The sequence below is a fragment of the Panthera leo genome, chromosome B1 (assembly GCF_018350215.1).
Source record: "Panthera leo isolate Ple1 chromosome B1, P.leo_Ple1_pat1.1, whole genome shotgun sequence".
NCBI lineage: Eukaryota > Metazoa > Chordata > Mammalia > Carnivora > Felidae > Panthera > Panthera leo.
In genome coordinates, this window is record NC_056682.1 from 127,787,441 (window position 1) to 127,808,688 (window position 21,248).

Sequence of the window (21,248 nt, forward strand, 5' to 3'; positions counted from 1 at the left end):
TAAAATCTATCCATATGCCCAAATGCCATGTGTCAGCGAATTGTGTTAAGAAAATTTTTGATTGAAGAAGATGACCTGGGAAAATGTAATTATTTTTCTTCCTTCTGAGAAAACTAAACTATGATAGTAAAGTTACTTTTTAAAAACTATAAGCCATAAAAATGAAGAGAACAAGTGGTAGGTCATCAGCAAACTTAGACATTTCAATAAATTTCTAGAAGACAGGTGGAAAGGTATTGACTCATAAAGCACAGTGCAGGTAGTTGCAGCCAAAAATATTTATGGAGAGAACTGGAGCTAAGCAGACACGAATCTGTCCTAAAATACGCTTCAGAGGGTTGGGAGGCAGACTTGATGAATCAAGAATGGCAGGCAGTAAAAAGGCTAAAAACAAGATGATCAACTGAAAATATTCCAATCAACTACACTCTTCCACCATCCTTAACAGAATTAAAAGCAGTCAGTTCAGATTTTCTCTTTCATAGCAAAGCAAAACAAAACAAAACAAAATGAAGGATTTTTTTTCAAAATGGAGTAGCTAGCATGGATCTTAGTGTTTCTTAGTAAAATCCTCTTGCCAATGACCATTTGTAGTTCTTTAGGTCATTGAATTAGAGGGAAAAAAAGGATAAACATTACTAGGGGAAAAATGGAATAAAATTTCCCAGAGCTGAAGAATTACAATATTCATTGTGTAGCTCAATAAATAATTTTAAAATACAAATAACTAGCAATAATGTTGTAGATCTTTAGAACAGCAAAAATTACAGAGTTGATCCTAAATTTTTCCCACTGGTGGTGGGTAGGGGAGCAGGCCTTTTACAAACACATGATAACATGGTTGGTATTCTCTTAAGTAATATTTGATTCTATGGAACAACAGAACAATGCTTTCAAAGTTCTAAGAGAAATTACTCCCAACCCCCACAGTTGACACTACACTAAATTATACATCAAGGGTGAGGGTAGAATAAAGTGATGTTCACATATGCAAGGACTCAAGATTATATATCACATATATCATCACATAGTTAATGACTGAAGGATGAATGCCAGCAATAGAATAATAGAAGACATGCTTAATGAATGAAGGACTTAACAGGAAAAGGTAAACTATAATTTCAAGTTTAGATATCAGAAAATTTTTCAACCAATCCTCATTGATTAGTGATACTGAAGAATCAATTTAAATGAAAACATTTATAGGTTTAAAATGGTCTATAGATAGGCAGATATGTACCTTTGAAGAGAAATTCTTGAGGTCTTTGGGTCTAATGTATAAGTATTTTATAATCACTGCATTAGAAGCTTCAAATTGGCAGTAAACTCCTGAGGGGAAGGTCTGTATGTTCTACATTCTGATTAGTTTGATGATTTGTAGAAAAATAAAAAAAGAAAAAGAAAAAAAAAAACCCACAACCTATTGCTTTATAAATAAAGCAACTGTCAAAGTTTATGCACTAATATAGATGAAAAAAATCAAATGGATTATAATATCAGAAAGATTGATGATATTCCTTCCACTACTTTGGACATCAAACAGCTAGGATGATTATTACATTGTACTTTAACCATACCAATTTAAAAGAGATTTGGAAATAAAACAGTAGAAGTTATGGAAAAATAATTCTTTCTCTTATGAAAAATAATCCAAAGGGATTTAAAGTTAGCTTCATACAAAAGAAAGTTTATTTATTCTTTTGAAATTTCTGGGAAACAAAACCAGAGAAACTGACAATGAAGAATATCTAGGTTATTAGTAAGAAAAAATTCAGTGAAAAAAACATGTTATGAATCCTCAAAAATAACTAGTAAACTGAATCTAGCAACATATTAAAAGGATTAAATTGAATGATCATGTGGGGTTTATACCATTAATGCAAAGGTGGTTTAACATACAAAAAACAATCAATGTAGCATACCACATTAATAAAATGAAGGGAAAAATAAAACACAATATCTTTTCAAATGATACAGAAAAGGCATTTGATAAAAATGTAACAAATTTTCATCATAAAACACAGAAATCTAAGACAAAAGACAAACCTCTCAACATGATAAAAGGCATTTAAGGAAAACACAAAGCTACCATCACAGTTAATGGTGAAAGATTGAAAACTTTTTCTTTAGTTGAAGAAAAAGACAAAGATGTTTACTTTTGCCACTGTGATTTAACTTTGTACTGGAAGGTCTAGCTAGAGTAACTAGGTAAAAGAGATCAATAAAAGACATCAAATTGGAAAAGAAGAAGTAAAACTATCTCTGTTCACAGATGACATGATACTATATATAGAAAATTATAAAAATTCCAAAAAATCATTACAGCCAATAAACAAAGTCACCAAAAATTGCAGAATGCATGATCAAAACACAAAAGTAAGTTTTATTTCCATACACCTGCAATAATATTTCCCTTTACAAGAACATGAAAAAAAAAAGTAAACAAATTTAACCAAGGCGGTACAAAACTTGCACAGTGAAAACTATCAAAATATTGCAGACAGAAATTAAATAAAATCTAATAAGTAGCTGATCTTTGTTCTTTTTTTCATGTTACAAATCCCTAAAAATAATACAAATTAAAAATGACCCTAAACTCTATTATCACGAATGACACAATTAATGGCATGACTCATATTTATAAACAAATCTCAGTTGATGCCTTAGTGTAAAATATTTCCATTTTTACAGTATACAAATGTTTAATCAATTTGTAAGGTAATGAGGCCTCACTTAGTTATTAATTACTCAAACTATTATGCAAACATAAAATATTTGTGTCAAAAGTGATTCATTTGTGAAGATCACAAAATAAAAGTTATAACTGGAAAAAAATGAATGAGAGAAAAAAATGTACTTTATAATTTAAAAAGTGTAACATATTTCTTTTGTTTAATTTTTTTCAATAAAAACATTTTCTCCCAGTAGATCTCATTTAAGTTTCTTAACTAGGAAAAAGCATTTCAGGCTTCAAAAATAAAATAACTACCTACTCATTCTTGACAAATATTAAAATAAAAATTTATAAACTTGCTGGGTAAACATACAGGCATCATTGTTTAAAAGGGTTAAGTATATGCTTGTATAACATTCTATAGAAGATAGACAGACACGGCTTCTATAATATTGTAAATCATTGCCCTCTTAATTTCAGACTTACCTACCTTTCACACATAAAGCCAGTCTAAATGGATGGACAACACACTTTCTAAGAAAACAGTAGCCTTTTAAAGCATAGCTGAAAATAAAATTTTAGAAATTGGCAAGGAAGAGAAAGGGAAAAGGTTTTGAAAGGGCGGGCCTATGCCGGCCGACTCCATCTTGTTCTGTGTCCTTCACCTTGACCACGCCTCCTCCCCTTGAGTAACCTCCCGCTCACCTGCCTAACAGGACTACGACCCTTCCCTAGCCAATCGGCTGAGGCCACAGCCATTACCTCACCAACTGCCCCTAGGCCGCAATAAAACCTTTGTCCTTTTGAAACTCCCTCTCTCTCCCTGGTATCTCACCGCTGCGTTGGTGCAGGTAGGGGATTGAGCTCGAGCTAGCTCGAATAAAGGCTCTTTTGCTTTTACATGGGACTCGGCTCCCTGGTGGTCTTTGGGGATCATGAATTCTGGGCATAACAGTTTCATTTTGTATTTGTTTGCTGTGGTACCCAATGGACCAAATTATTTTAAATTTTAGCCAGAAGTCACTAGTATTTTAAAAAAAGACCAGTGGAGGGAAATGTTATGGAACTACTATGAAATATTCTAATAAACAGAAATACTTGGAAAATTACAGTTATTCAGTCCCAAATCTATGTTCCAGTCTCATGACATGGCTTATTTCTTAAGCATCAAAATCACTTATTCTTGACCACAAAACTGAATCTTTGAAGTCTTATATCATATCAACTTTTGAAAATATTTCTGAGATAGCCCCTGATATTCAAATATATTTCTCTCTTTTTTGTACAGTTTGTAAAGAATTACAGTGGTTAATGTGCTTCATGTATATATGAAACGTCTCATAATATCTTACGGTATCTAAAAAATTATGTTAAGTCAGATTTGAACTGAAGTGTACAAATAATACTCTTTTAAAAAAAATTGCCAGCTTTATTGTAAAGTAAAACTGACAAATAAAATTATATGCACTTAAGCTGTACAACAAAATATTTTGATATATATATCAAATATATATATATATGTGTATATATATATGTGTGTGTGTATAAATGATTACCACTATCAAGCTAATTATCTATTACCTCAATAGTTACAATTTTGTGTTTGTGTGTATGGTGAGAACTTTTAAGATCTACTCTCTTAACAAATTTCAAGTGTACAAGTGAGTATTATTAAGTACAATTAGTATGCTGCACATTAAACTCCAGAACTTACTAATCTTCCATAACACAATCTGTACCCTTTGACCAACGTCTCCCCATTTCCTACATTTCCCCATTCCCTAGCAATCACTGTGCTACTTCTGCTTTGGTGGGTTTGAATGTTTTTGATTCCAAATACAAGTGAGATCATTCAGTATATGTCTTTCTAAGTTTGGCTTATAGTACTTAGGATAACGTTCTCCAGATTTATTCATGCTTCCACAAATGAAAGGATTTCCTTCTTTTTCTTTTTTTTTTTTTACTTGAAAAATATTCCATTATATGTATCTCACATTTTCTTTATCCATTCATCCAGTGATGGGCACATAGGTTGTTTCTATATCGTTGCTATTGTGAATAATGTTGCGATGAACACGGGATTGTAGATATCTCTTCAAGATCTTTATTTCATTTACTTTGGATATATCTAAAAGTGAGAGTTCTGGATCATATAGTAGGTCTACTTTTAATTTTTTGAAGAATCTCCATACTGTTTTCCATAATGGCTGTATCAAACTGCATTGCCACCAATAGTGTACAAGGGTTGTGTTTTGTCAACATCCTTGCCAACATGTTATCTTTTGACTTTTTGATTCTTAGCAGAATTATTTAGTTAGACAAGAATACAATAGTTCATTTCAAAATCAAGATACTATGATTCTAGAGAGTCAGGAAAATGTCAGCAGAGTAGGAGGATCCTAGGTTCACCTGATGCCATGAATACAACTAGATAACTATCAAATCATCCTAAACACCCCAAATGTTGACCAGAAGACTAACAAAACAAACTCCACAACTAAAAGGAGAGAAAAGGTCATCTTGAAGAAGGTAAGAAGTGTGGAAACATGGATTAGAGGAGAAATGGATCTTGGCTGCTGTAGAGGGGAGGGAGCTATGCTCTTTGAGAAGGGTGAAAGAAAGAGAGGGGCACACAGGGGAACACACAAGCAGAACATTTCCCAAAAGCCATTTGCTTGGAAAATGAGAGGGGCTGAATTTCATGAGTTCTTGCAACCAGCAGAACTTAAAGCTTAGAGTTTTAAAACTCAGTGCATTTGGCTGGGATAGAGCTGGGAGGGTACTCTATTGTTTTTGCAGAGAAGGCAGGCAAACAACCTGGGGGCAGACAGCACCGGAAACAGCTATCTGAACAGCACCTGGGGTATACAATAGGGAGATTATTAGCTTTTTGTGGAGCACATCTTTGAGAGAAGGTGTTCAAGAAGATACGTCTCCAGGAACAAAGGAGCTGGCAAGTGCCATTTCCCTCCCCTGCCTCTCAGCACAAACACAGATTCACCTGCTAGAAGCAGCAAAAACAATGATGGTCTAACTTGTTTACACGTAGCCCCAACCTCCTGCATTCTGGTGGAACTGCCCTTCTCAGTCAGGCTTACTTCGGTCCCAGTGTGGTGGACTCCTCAGGACACCAGCACAGACCCCTGACCACACCATATTTCCCATCCAGAGAATTATGCAGAGCTTCAGCTCTGGTGGAGGTGGTGACAGGTCTCATTTCACAAGCAAACCTGAGCACACCTAGTTAAAACTTGCCACATTCAGGCCAGGGACCCAAATCTGCCCACAGCAGGCAAGAAGAGCCTCTGCAGATGATTGGCCTGAAGGTTAGAACAGACAGAACACAACATCAGAGCACATGCAGCACACACTGGTGACCCCCCCCTGAAGCAGCAGGCTCTGGACACTGCAGGAACTCTTCTTCATAAGTCCACTAGTTACAAGAGCAGGAGACATAATTTGTCTAACAGACAGAAGAAGGCAGAGACTTAGGCAAAATGAAAAGATAGAGGGGTTTAGGCTAAAGAAACAAATAAGATAAGGACATGGACAGAGATTTAAATGAAACAGATATAAATAACATGCCTGATGGAGAATTTATAGCATTGATCATAGGGATACTCACTGGACTTGAGGAAAAAAAATTGAAGGCATCAGTGACACACTTACCACAGAGATAAAATGGTTAAAAAGGAATTAATCAGAGATGAAGAATACAATAAATGGGATTAGAAACATGCTTGATGCAACAACAGCAGGCTGGAAGAAGCAGAAAAATGAATTAATTTCCTAGAAGACAAAGTAATGGAAAGCAATGAAGTTGAACAAAAGACAGAAAGAAGAATGATGCAAAATGAGAATAGACTTAGGGAACTCATTGACTCCATCAAACATAACATTGAATCATAGTTGTCCTGGAAGAAGAAATGAGGAAAAAGAAGGCTCTGCACTGGGCATGGAGTTTGCTTAAGATTCTCTCCCTCTCCATTTATCTCTGTCTCTGTCTCTTTCTCTTTCTCTCAAAAAAAGGAAGAAACACAAATGCAATAAAAATGAGTATTTATGGAAAAAATCAGTCAAGGGACTAAAAAAATAAAAAGGATATAAAAAATATAACATACCTAAAATGTGGAGAGGAGAGGAATAAAATTGGGTTATAACTTAAATGACCATCAATGTAATATAGATTGCTACATACAGAAGAGATTATATACAAACCTAATGGTAACTACGTATCAGAAACCACTAATAAACATGCTAATAAATAAAAATAAAGAATCCAAATATATCACTAAAGACACTAAAGAATTAATCACTAATAATACTAATCATACTAACACTACATAATCACTAAACAAATAAATCAGCAAAATATGGAAGAAAGACAAGAAAGGATCAGAGAAAATCTTCAGAAACAACCAAAACAAGTAATAAAATGGCAATGAATACATATCTAAAAATAATTATTTTCAATGACAATGGCTACATACTCCAATCAAAAGACATAGGATGTCAGAATGGATTAAAAAAAAAAGACAAGACCCATCCATATGCTGTCTACAAGAGTCTCACCTTAGACCTAAAGAGACCTGCAGACTGAAAGTGAGGGGATGGAGAAATATTTATGATGCCACGAGAAAGCTGGAGTAGTAATACTCATATTGGACAAACTAGACCTTAAAACATAAAGTATAAGAAGAGGCAAAGAAAGGCATTATATAATAATAAATGGGACAATCTAACAAGAAGATATAATAATTGTAAATATGTATATACCCACTATGGAAGCACCCAAATACATAAAACAACTAGTAACAAATATAGCAAAACTAATCTATAATAATACATTAATAGTAGAGGGCTTTAGCACCTAACTTACATCAATGGACAAATAATCTAAACAAAAAATAAACAAGGAAACAATGACACCTTGGATGAGATGGATTTAACAAGTATATTCAGAACATTTTACCCCAAAACAGCAGTATACACATTGTTTTAGAGTGCACAGGGAACATTCTCCAGAATAGATCACATATTAGGACACTAAACAGTCCTCAACCAATTCAAGATCAAAGTCATACCATGTGCCTTTTCTGAACACAAGACTATGAAACTAGAAACCAACCACAAGAAAAAACTTGGAAAGACCACAAATATATGGAGGTTAAGTAACATGCTACTAAGTAAGGAATAGGTTGAAAAGGAAATCAAAGAAGAAATTTTTTAAAAAAGATGAAAACAAATGAAAGTGAAAACACAATAATTTAAAACCTTTGGGGCACAACAAAAGTGGTTATAAGAAGGAAGTTTATAGCAATACAGGCCTACCTCAAGAAGAAAGAAAATTTTCAACTAAACAACCTAACTTTACATCTAAAGGAGATAGAAAAAGAAAAACAAAGCCTCAGTACAGCAGAAGGAAGGAAATAATAAATATGAGAGCAGAAATAAATAGTATAGAAAGAAAAAAACAATACCAGCAAACAAACAAACAAACAAACAAACAAAAACAATATAACAGATCAATGAAACCAAGAGCTGGTTATTTGAAAAAGATAATAAGATAAACCTCTAGCCAGACTTATCAAAAAGAAATAATAAAATCAAAAAATAAATAAAATCACAAATGAGAGGAAAGAAATAAAAACCAACACCATAGAAATACAAATAATTATAAGACATTATGAAAACTGTATGCCAACAAATTGAACAATTTAGAAGAAATAGATAAATTCCTAGAAACATATAACCTACCAAAACTGAATCAGGAGTAAATAAAAAATTCAAACAGACCAATATCCAGCAAATAAATTGAATCAGTAATAAAAATAATAAACAAAACAGACAAACAAACAAACAAATAAAAAACCCTCTCAAAAACAAAAGTCCAGGACGAGATGGCTTCATAGGCAAATTCTACCAAACATTTAAAGATAGTTAACACCTATTCACTTCAAGTCATCCAAAAAAAAGAAAAGGAAGGAAAACTTCCAAATTTATTCTATGAAGCAAGCATTATCCTGATACCAAAACCAGATAAAAACACCACAAACAAAGAAAACTACAGGCCAATATATCTGATGAACACAGATGCAAAACCCTTAACAAAATACTAGCAAACTGAATGTAACAATACATTTTAAAAATCATTCATCACAATCAAGTGAGATTTATTCCTGAGTTGCAAGCATGGTTCAGTATTCTTAAATCAATCAGTGTGATGCATAACAGTAATAAAAGGAATTATAAAAACCATATGATATCAGTAGATGCAGAAAGAGCATTTGACAAAAGATAACATCCGTTCACAATTACAAAAACCTCAGTGGGCGCCTGGATGGCTCAGTTGGTTGAGTGGCCAACTTCGGCTCAGGTCATGATCTCACAGTCCATGGGTTCAAGCCCCCCGTCGGGCTCTGTGCTGACAGCTTGGAGACTGGAGCCTGATTCAGATTCTGTGTCTCCCTCTCTTTCTGGCCCTCCCCCATTTGCACTCTGTCTCTCTCTGTCTTTCAAAATGAATAAATGTTAATTTTTTTTTTTTAAAAACCTCAGTGAAGTAGGTTTAGAAGGAACATACTCAACATAATAAAGACTATATATGAAAAACCCAGTTAATACCATCATAAACAGGGAAAAACTGACAGCTTTTCCTCTATCATCAGGAAGAAGACAGAAATGTTCATTCTCACCATTTTTATTCAATATAGTACTGGAAGCCTAGACACAGCAATCAGACAACAAAAAGAAATAAAAGGCATTCAAATTGGCAAGGAAGAAATAAAACTTTCACTATTTGCAGATGACATGATATTCTAAATAGAAAAACTAAAAGACTCCACCAACAAGCTTCTAGAACTGATAATCAAATTCAGTGAAGTCTCAAAATACTAAACCAACATACAGAAATATATTGCATTTCTATACATCAGTAATGAAGCAGCAGAAAAAGAAATTAAGGAATCAATCCCATGTATAATTGTATCCCCCAAAATAAAATACTTAGAATAAACCTAACCAGGGAGGTTAAAGACCTGTACTCTGAAAACTATAGAACACTGATGAAACAAATTGAAGATGACACAGAGAAATGGAAAGATATTCCATGCTAATGAATTGGAAGAACAAATAGTGTTAAAATGTTTACACTGTCCCAAGCAATCTACACATGAAATGCAATCCCTATCAAAAATACCAAAACCAGTTTTCACAGAGCTAGAACAAACAGTCCTAAAATGTGTATGGAACCACAAAAGGCTCCAAATAGTCAAGGCAATCTTGAAAAAGAAAAGCAAAGCAGGAGGCATCACAATTCGAGACATCAAGCTATATTACAAAGCTGTACTAATCAAAATAGGCTGGTAATGACACAGAAATAGACTCACAGACCAATAGAACAGAGTAGAGTGTCCTGAAATACACTTATACGGTCAATTAATCTTCAACATAGGAAGTAAGCATATGCAATGTAAAAAATACAGCCTTTTCAACAAATACAATGAATAGTGGAAAAACCAGACAGCAACATGCAAAAGAAAGAAATTGGACCACTTTCTCACACCATGTATAAAAGAAATAAACTAAAAATAGATTAAAGACCTAAATGTGAAACCTTGAAACCATAAAACTCCTAGAAGAGAACATAAGTAGTAACGTCTTTGACATTGGCCATAAGTAACTTCTTTCTAGATATGTCTCCTGAGGCAAGGGAAACAAAAGCAAAAATGAACTATGGGAACTAAAGAAAAAAAAAAAAAAAGCTTCAGCACAGTGAAGGAAACAATCAACAAAACTAAAAGGCAAAGGCAACCTTTGGAATAGGGGATTTGGAAATGACACATCTGATAAAAGGTTAGTATCCAAGATATATACAGAACTTATAAAACTTAACACCCCCAAAACAAAAAAAAAATCCTAGTAAAAATGGGCAGAAGACATGAATAGACATTTTTCCCAAAGAAGACATAGATGGCCAATAGACACATGAAAAGATTCTCAGAATCACTTATCATCAGGGAAATGCAAATTAAAAGCACAATGAAATATCACCTCACACCTGTCAGAATCACTGGAATCAACAGCAAAGGAAACAAGTGTTGGCAAGGATGTGGAGAAAGGGGAACGCTTTTGCAATGTTGGTGAGAGTGCAAACTAGTGCAGCCACCATGGAAAACAGTATGGAATTTCCTCAAAAACTTAAAAATATAACTGTCCTATGATCCAACAAGCACACTACAAGGTATTTACCCACAGAATACAAAAATACTAATTCAAAGGGATACATACACCTTAATTTTTATAGCAGCACTATCTACAATAGCCAAATTATGGAAAAGGTCCAAGTGGCCAACATTGATGAATGGATAAAAAAAAAAAATAAAAGATGTGATCTATCTATCTATGATTTCTAATCTATCTTGTTCCCTATATATATAATGGAGTTACTCAACCATAAAAAAAGAATGAAATCTTGTAATTTGCAAGAACATGGATGGAGCTAGAGGGTATAATGCTAAGTGAAATAAGTCAGGCTGAGTAAGACAAATACCATATGATTTCACTCATATGTAGAACTTAAGAAATAAAGGAGAAAAGGGGGAAAGAGAGAGAGAAGCAAACAGACTCTTAATCAAAGGGAACAAACTGATGGTTGGCGGGTACAGTGATGGGTTCAATAGGTGATGGAGATTAAGGAGTGTACTTGTTGGGAAGAGCATCGGTGATGTATGGAAGTGTTGAATCACTATATTTTACAACTGAAACTAACATTATACTGTATATGTTAACCACCTGGATATTAAATAAAAACTGTTATTTTTTTTCTTTTTTAATGTTTTATTTTTTTATTTTTTTTTTTTTTTGAGAGAGAGAGACACCACACAGAGTGTGTGCAGGGGAGGGGCAGAGAGAGGGAGACACAGAAACTGAAGCAGGCTCCAGGCTCTGAGCTGTCAGCACAGAGCCTGATGCAGGGTTGGAACTCATGAACTGCAAGATCATGACCTGAGCCAAAGTCCAATGCTTAACCGACTGAGTCACCCAGGCACCCCTAAATAAAAACTTCTAAAAAAGATACTATAATTCTATAAAACCCAGAGTCAAGTAAAAAGTAATTATTAAACATAAACTTATTAAGATACTTTGACCACTATGTGTCAAATTCTTTTACACATTAACCTGATTTAACAAATAAGACTATAAATTGCATATTCTTAATACCATTTTTCAGATTAAAGAAAGGAAGTTTAAGAGAATTCAATAATTTCGCACAAGCAGTGGCAAAGGTAAGATTTCAACCCAGGTTGTTGGAGTCTAAGTACAGATCTTTCTTAAATGAGAAGCCCTCTCAATGATAAAGTGTGCATTTTCTTTGTACTATCAATGCCCTCAAAATTCTTTAAGAATACTTTATCAAATAGATGAATGTTATCATGGCTTTTATATATTAATTTAGCCCACAAATTACATTATACCACACAGACTATGCTCACATCACTCTATTATTTTGTCAGCTCTGTATAAAAAAAAAAGTAGTTCTACTTATTATACAAACACTACAGGTAAAATATTGTAACAGAACAACCAGAAAAATTACTTGTTGCTCTTGTTATGAATTAGTAGTTTTATTTTTTAAAGTGGGATACATTGCTTATTAAGAAAGAATTCCTTTTTAAAAAAACAAACTGAAAGCTCAGTGTTATGTAAAAAGGACAAAGTGGAAGAATATAATGAACATATGAAGGAAGTAAGGAAATAGGTATTCAAAGAATGTTTATTATTCTTCATTCAAATCAAAGGCTTTTTAAACAAGAAGTATGACGAGATAGAATACGTTTATTAATAAATACTACAAGGTATCTTTTAAAAGCCAATACTCCTGTAACTCCTTTAAATATTAAAACAAAACAGAATTATATTTTCTAAGTTTTCTAATGGGTAAAAAAATGGAAGAAATATTAATCCTATCAATGTAATATTCAAAATTAAGCCTAAGCAAAACCAATATGTTCAGTACAATGCCTACTTAACAGAAACAATTTAATTTGGGCTTTATTGGGGGAAGGTGGATTTCTTTTGGTTTATGCTATTACTAGATGGCAAAATCAAAGGATTACTATAGTTCCCAAAGATGATTCTAGAGAATTAAGTGCCTCAAATACTCTGCATTTTGAATGAGCATGCAAAATTTAGAGATTTTTCTAAATCAAGATCATTAGAAACTTTACCAGCTTGAAATGAAAAACATCTCTTACCTGTGATATAGTTTTGTTCAGTGTTTTCATTTTAGTGTGAAATCAGAAAAATGATCAGACCTTCAGTTCAGTGGCTAATTACCTGCTAAAGCTAAATACTGCTTTCCAATTCTCTGACGCAAATGCCATTCCTTTAATTAAATCACAAAAATCTACCTCAAGTAAATGTTAGATAGGAGAATTTACATAAATTCAATAAAGGCAAGAAAATTTAGAGATATATTAAACTGCAGAACATTGGCATGGCATATTTTCTACAAACTTGGTAGTCGCTATTTCTTTGTGCTTAATTCTTCATGTACAAGAACCTAAATATGCATGGAAACTCAATTAGTATCAGACTATTTCTGGGTTGACCAAATTCTCTTGAATATTAACCCCTAAACATCAAAATTGGACTTAAAACTTTCTAAATCACAGATTCTATAATGTTTGTATTAGTGGATGCACATAATACAATTGTTCTCTTTTTATTCCCTAGGTAGGTTTCCATTTTTAGTTCCCTATTGTTGAAGTGATTGGCTTAAGTGGCTACAGTTGGTGTTAAATGATAGGGATAGTAAAGTAGGTTGTCTCTATACTGTATCTGCACGGGGGTTCTGTTGAGAGACAATACTCTGTGTGTGTGTTACATTTCTGTACCTCTGGCAAGCAAAGCACTAATTGACCTTTTCTCCTGGGTTATCTTTTCAATGCTGTATAATAAACAACATTGAAGTTAGAAGCAGTGTCTCCCTCTGGAGCAAAGGGCAGGTATGCTTAGTATCCAGCATAATAAAGATTTATGTCCCTAGGGTCAGGTGTTCCTCACCTGAAATATATCTCTGTTGTGTACAGGTCTCACCTGGCTCTCTTTATACCAGTCTATGGAAACTGGAACTTGGGAACTAATATAAGAAAATACTAGTTCAAATTCACTACAAGTCCAGTGAATAATAAAATTCTTTATCTCTGTCCCAGGAGTCTCATCTCTTCTGCCATCATCCATGAAACTGGCAGGCTAAATTGTAAGCTAACAAGTAAGATAAAGCCTCTGACTCTTCACAAGTCTTAACAGGTTTTCCAGACAACTAGGGTAGGGGTAGTAATCTTTGTATGTCTCTTTTGACATGAAAACTTCTCTTGAACTAAGAAAATCGTTGTTCTAATAAAAGGCATAGGATGGTTCTTGAACATGAGCTATATAATAAACTTGAATTGTATTGATTTCCAAGAGAAATAAGCAAGATGCTTTAAAGGGCTTATCTGATTCTATTATTTCAAATTATATATAAAGTAGGGGTCAGATTTTTGTTTTGGTGAGGGAGGAAGAGGGTGAGATATAGTCATAATACCAAACCATTGAAATTCACTGTGTAAATTACTGTAGAAAAAGCCTTGTAACTTGATAATTATCTATTTGCTACTTGAATCAATAGAACTTTTTCAGCACTTATAACCGAGGTCCTTGGTAATGTGATATGTTACATAGCAAATTTATAGGCCTTGTTTAGAAATATAAGAATATGTGAAATCTCTTAGAGAAACAGTGACTGCCATGATGAACTACTACCACTCTATCTTGTCAGGAATTGGTCACTCTTCATTCTATGTACTGATTTGCATGGTCACCACTATAAAATATGTTTCTTAACATCCAGCTAATTTCAAAATGTCTACATTTCCGACCATAAATTCACGTTCAAAATATTCATTAACAAGAGCAAAGAAATCACTGCATTTTCCTTATAGTTATTTTGTTTAGTGAGAACATCAATCACTTCTAATTTATTTGTACCAACATATCCCAGGGGCACAATTAATCTACATCATTGAAAACTGTTTTAGAAATACCATCATAACAATCTGAAATATTAAAATCGTATTTTGTTATTTCCCTTGTTCATAATTAAACACACTCTCAGACAGCCGTTGCCGTTGCAATTCTAATTCAGTAGTAAGGAAAATGTCTAGACTATTTACAGTGACACTGTAAAGATACACAAATGATGGGGCCTTTTGATAGCTTTTATATCTAAAGCTAATTCTTGTCCCCTGTGAACCTTTGCTAGTGAAATTAATGAAATAAAAACAATTTCAAAATTTGAATGAAGAAAGTTGGAAGGTGTACATGGAGCGATATGGAAAGAAATCAGTCAAAACAGAAAGCAGAGGCTTCCCAACATAAATAAAAGACCAGTTCCTAATATATGACTATGAAATGTAAGTTTGAGTACATTTCAAGTGAATGCATGAGTCAGAGTTCCAAGTCAATATATGTTGGCCTCTTGGAGCACCTGGGTGGCTCAGTCGTTGAGCGTCCGACTTCAGCTTAGGTTATGATCTCGAGGTTCATGCGTTCGAGCCCTGCGTCAGGCCCTGTGCTGACAGCTCAGGGCCTGGAGCCTGCTTTGGATTCTGTGTCTCCCCCTCTCTCTGCCCCTCCCTCATTCATGCTCTGTCTCTGTCTCAAAAATAAACATAAACATTAAATTTTTTTTTTAAATATACATATGTTGGCCTCTTAAAAAAATATATATATGCTTATATATTTCTTAATTTATACTTGGATCATGCCATTCCTAGAAGCTAGCTACAAGAAAAACAAATAAAAACAAAACAAAACCACAAACAACAAAACTCAACTACATATATCTACAAAGATTTTACCCATATACATGTCATTCAAGTTATTTGCTGTAGTTTGCATTGCACAACTTACGTATCATAAAAAAGGTAATATATTGTTATATATCCAGTTATACCTTCTATTTGCTTGTGGATAAAAGACATTATTTTCTTTTAAAATGGAAGTTACTTTGAGGACATAATTACTTCAGGGTTTTTCTTTTTCAATTTATTTTTCCATGTACTAAGCTAACATGTTGGTGCATGCCTCCAGAGATCTCTTACAAAGTTTTTCAAATATGAGTGACGCCTTTAATTTCTGAAGTGATTCTCTTTAACCTTGACACAGAAATCCCAACATTATAGTTTAATTTTTCTAGCCCCCTGGTAGGGGTGGGAGGAGAGAAAAAGATAGAGGCAGAGAGAGAGAGAGAGAGAGAGAGAGAGAGATTGACATAGAGAGGGAGACAGAGAGACTATGAATTGTGTGCCTGGATTGAATAATAACTTAAATTATACTCAAAGTAACTTTTACATTTTGAGTTATTTCTTTTTTTGAGATCATTTCTTCATGTGTATCTGGATTCTACTGAAAACACTTCCGCAACAAGTAGAGAACGTTAACCTAATAAAGGCACTTGTATTTATTGTGTTTATTTGCACCCCTTAGTAATTAATTCTGTACCCTTAGTAAGTTAAAGGCATATGTTAAAAATGTGGAAAGACTTCAGCTTAAAGGAAAGGCCTACTTCCATTTCGGAGAAAGCCTGTTCTAAATGATCTCAGGTACTAGAGAAAGTAAATCAGTAAAGCAGTTCAGGAACAACACAGAATGTGGAATGCCATCTTTAATTAGAAGCATCCCCACTAAGATGATGAAGCCACAACAAAGGGTCTTATTTCAGAGCCTTGATAATACAGGCAAAACATGCTGTAAAAAAGCTTGCAAAGTATTTTAATTAGTGTGAAAAGAAAGGGTAGGAAGGAGGGTAGGTGAAGAATTCCTTAAATTCTTCAAAATCTCAGAAAGGTATGGTTTAGAGACACGGCATACTCTGTCATGTTTTTCTCCTGCTCTCAGCTATAAAGCAACAGTGGAGCTAGAAAAGCATAATCTTGTGCGACAGCAGGGCATGGACATATCTATCTTCAAAATTTAGTGCCCCAGGCTTGCCATGTGGCCATGTTTTGGAAGATAATTTTTTTAAAATGATTAAAAAAATTATGTATTTTCATTTCAACACACATCTTAAATTTGAGAAATTGTGATAATTTCTTCCCTATCCATGGTAAAATCAGCACACTGCACACTGTATTCAGTAGATTGGATAACTTCAGTCTAGTGTTACAGTCTCCTTAATGCTACTACAGGAGTGCTCATTAACTGCTTCATTGGTAAATACCAGGCGGCTATCATTAATTACAAATCATCAACTGTTTTTATATGACCAAAGTAGTGTGTATAATGTATTCAACTCTCCAGTCATGCCCTGGGGCATTTCTCCTAATATATTTTTGCCATATTTGTTGTTTTTTATAATGGAAATAATGGCTAAAGAAAATCAGAGTCCTATTTCATAAGGAATAAAGTAATGATCTTTTTACTGATTTCTAATAAGATGTAGTATTAGCAGAATTTACTTAAATTTTCAGCTTTATTTAAAAAAATCCCATGTTCAGAATGCCTGGTTGGCTCAGTCAATTAAGCATCTGACTCTTGATTTCAGTACAGGTCATGATCTCCCGGTTCATGGGTTCGAGACCCAAATTGTGCTCCATGCTGACAATGCGGAACCTCCTTAGGATTCTCTCTCTCTCTCTTTCTCTCTCTCTGCCCCTCCCTGGCTCCCTCACTCTTGTGCTCTCTCTCTCTCTCTCAAAATAAATAATAAACTTAAAAAAATCCATACTGGTTGTTTTACAACTTGAAAGAAAGCAACAAAAAAAGAAGTATTTTAGAAATTTTGGATGAAACATCCACTCACAGAATTCATAAAAATAGATTTGATACTAAAAAGTATATTCAACTATCAAAATTAATCTGTTAGTTCTTCACCAACAAAAATAGACCAAGAACTTATTAATATCACTGGTAAGCTATTTTGTAATGTCATGGTATGTTGAATACAACTAATTCCTAATTAATATTTTTGCTCATTCTTACAAAAGGGCAAAGACAGTCATAAGACAAAAAAAAATGTTTCACTGAAGAAAGTAAAAATAGGTGAAATACGTCAATTTAATTCAGTATATACATTAAAATTAATACATAATGATAATATATCACTATTGCATTGCATAAATATTAGGCTTAGGTGATACACAGTACAAAAATGGTGATATATTCTTTTATTTTAATTGTTTTTAATGTTTGTTTATTTTTGAGAGACAGTGTGAGCCGGGGAGGGGCACAGAGAGGGAGACACAAAATCTGAAGCAGGCTCCAGACTCTGAGCTGTCAGCACAGAGGCCCACGTGAGGCTGGACCTCACGAACCACGAGATCGTGACCTGAGCCAAAGTCAGGCGCTTAATCAAGTGAGCCACCCAGGTCCCCCTAAAAGTCAGAAATAATATTGGGACATTTTATATTCAAGGATTGTTTGATTTCTTCTATTGATACAAACTTTTTTGTCGTTCTCTGTACTCAGTAATGACTATAACAACTTGTTTATTTTCTAGAATAATGTCCATTTTAAATTATATACACCTGTTCTGTACATATCAATTCATTACCTATGTAATGAAAATATGTAACAATTACTAACAGACCATACAGAAAATGCATTTTACCAATCCTGTGTTGCACCTGAAGTTCCAAAATGTTACCTGTCTCAATTTAGTGTCTAAGTGTCTCTCCTGCTGACCAGATTTAGTTTGTACTTGTAGACTTGAGGGCATATTCATTTAGCTTCTTGACCATTTTGCTGCCAAACAGACGCATGCCAGGCGTAGCATATTTTTCCCTTCTATGAACTTAAAACTTACATATCTTTGTAAAAATGTAAATTAATTTCAGATTTTATGTGAAAAAGTTAGGAAGACTACAATAGAACATCTTTATTTATTTAATTTTTTTAATGTTATTTATTTTTGAGAGAAACGAAGAGACAGAGCCCGAGCAGGGGAGAGGCAGAGAGAGACACACACAGAATCTGAAACATGCTCCAGGCTCTGAGCTGTCAGCACAGACTCTGACACCGAGCTCCAATTCACCAACTGTGAAATCACAACCTAGGCCTAAGTCTGACGTTCAACCTACTGAGCCACCCAGGCTCCCCTAGAACATCTTGTATATTCTAAATGAACTTCTTCAAGAAAGTGTTATGATAAAAGAAGTGTTATGGTAAAGAACACAGTAATATGGTAAAGTACACAGAAAGCATGAAAACAAAAATACTGTCTGCCATCATTTATGATAAAAGTTTGTTATTGCCATTTCACTAATATAAAATATGAACTAATAACATGTTGATAAAAGTAGGCATCTTTACTTCTTAATTATTATATACCCATAAATGGGAATAATTAGAATCCTATGTAGGCTATATTTGGTTATTTCTAACACTATGTGTTATAATCCCTAAGAATTAGTACCACTAGGGATTTACTGTTGCCGTGCTTTTTTGTACTAAATGTACATAAACCAGAAAGAACATTTTTTTTTGCAAAAAATAAAAAAAAGGTATTTCTTTGCCAATACTTCTAAAAGCAGGCCTCTATTTACTGCCCAAGGTTATTTGATTTAGAGATAGTTGCGCATTAAGGTGGTAAGTTGGCAAAAGGAACCTTAGATGGAGCATGTTATTTACACAATATATTTCCCTCCTGACACACCAGCCATTACTTTTCAGTCCAAGAATATCTGTATACATTTGTTGTACTGGAAAAGAGATATACATTCAATGTTGCCATAGCATTTGCTTTATAGTTACCCAACAATACAAAATATATGTGGTAAGAATACTACTTCAGTAACCATAGCAATACCTAACTACTTGCAGAAATAAATAACTATTATGTGTTGCACATTTCAAATGTTTTTGATAGCTACAGTTAAGTTGTTCTCCAGAATGGTGGTATCATTTTATAAAGGCCTTTCTAAATCTTTAGCAAAGTGGATTAGGGAGAGCAATTTAATAAAAATACCTGTATGAAAAACATGGTTCTTTCAAAAACATACCATTATTGTGTTACAAATGGAAACTGCATCTAGTTAGTACTATTTGGCATATTATAGACAATCAAAAATTATATGCTAGGTGGTTGATTAAATACAATAATGAAAGAAAAGATAAACTTACATCTAAAGGAAAGCATAAGAGAAAGAGTATCTACATTTTTTGGCATATTATGGATTAATACTCATGAGACAATGTTTGTAGTCTATTTGTGCCATATCAACTCTATCAGAAAGTGGAATAAAATGAATAAGTTAAACAAGTCTTCACAAAACATGTACTCTTAAGCATCAGGCAGAGTAGAGCGTCCTCCATTTTTAAAATTTCTCCCAGAACACCACTCCCTGCTACCTTGACAAAATCTTAATAGTCTCTTACCTCTCAGCTGCATCGTTCAATGAAATCTTTGTTGCCTATTGATTCTGCTCAAAACTTTCAGAGATATTTTTTTTTAAGTTAAATGAAATTATGTAATTCAAATACTTAATTACCATCGTTGGCTCAAATTTAGTGGCTCTCAATCTCCATGGACATCATAATCATCTAAAAATCATTACAAAAGCATGAATACAAACTGCTGGCACCTCAGACCTGCTTAGCAGGTTCTCTGGGGGTGCAGGGTTCTGTAATTTAAAGATCCTCCCAGGTGATTCTGATAAATCCATGAGCATATACTCTTCATCCTAAATCACTGGACATACAATGAATTCTATCTGCTCAAGCATTGCCATCAAAGGTCTTTCTGAAAAAGCCAAAATGAGTATTTCCATATTATCTATCCTATATTACAATAGCACTAACTTTCTCACTACAGCCGGAGTATGGCTTATCCTTCTACACTCCTGATCCTAGAAATCCCTCCTTATTTCCTCTTCCTTAGCAATTTCTGGCTTTCCTAAATTATCACATCTTCTCTGTGAGGGTCTTCTTTAATTCCTCCCAGATGGAGTGAGTATCTAAGGCTCATATGTGTTCAAAGCTTTTGCTGTTTCTTTTAATTTGACAATTATCAACTTGTATAATCATACTTTATTTTCTGAAAGTGACATTTTATTGGAAAATAAATTGAAAAAGTGAAGATACATTTTTTTTTCAAATTACTGTTTCTTCTACGTAGCGTAGGATTAAAATCCTAATTTCCAAAATTATAATGTTTAGTGTAAAGTTTAGATAATCTAAGTATATATGAAGACTTCTTTTTTTTCATTAGGATTTTAATATTATAGTTGATGTTGACAATAGGTTGATACTTTCTATGATACATATATGTGTGTGTGTGCATATGTGTGCATGTATATTCTTAAGAGTTTATATTGAGGGGCACCTGGATGGCTTCAGTGAATTAAGCCTCCAACTTGGGCTCAAGTCCTGATCTCACAGTTCATGGGTTGGAGCCCTGTGTCAGGCTCTGTGCTTGCAGTGCAAAGCCTGCTTGGGATTCTCTCTGTCTCTGTCTCTCTCTGTCTCTCTCTGTCTCTCTCGCTGTCTCTTTCTCTCTGCCCCTCATCCACTCACACACTTTCTCTCTTTC

General features: G+C 33.9%; 1 protein-coding gene and 1 long non-coding RNA gene across 5 annotated transcripts in view; one reads left to right on the forward strand and one right to left on the reverse strand.

The window, feature by feature from the left end:
* GRID2 (glutamate ionotropic receptor delta type subunit 2) overlaps positions 1-21,248 on the reverse strand; it is a 1,444,174-nt gene that overhangs the window by 818,129 nt on the left and 604,797 nt on the right. The window lies entirely within an intron of this gene.
* LOC122218041 overlaps positions 932-21,248 on the forward strand; it is a 66,044-nt gene continuing 45,727 nt past the window's right edge. For all 3 annotated transcript variants that reach the window (XR_006201817.1, XR_006201819.1, XR_006201818.1), the window contains exons 1-2: positions 932-1,108; positions 11,907-11,961. This is a non-coding gene — a long non-coding RNA (uncharacterized LOC122218041). The remainder of the gene's footprint in view (positions 1,109-11,906; positions 11,962-21,248) is intronic.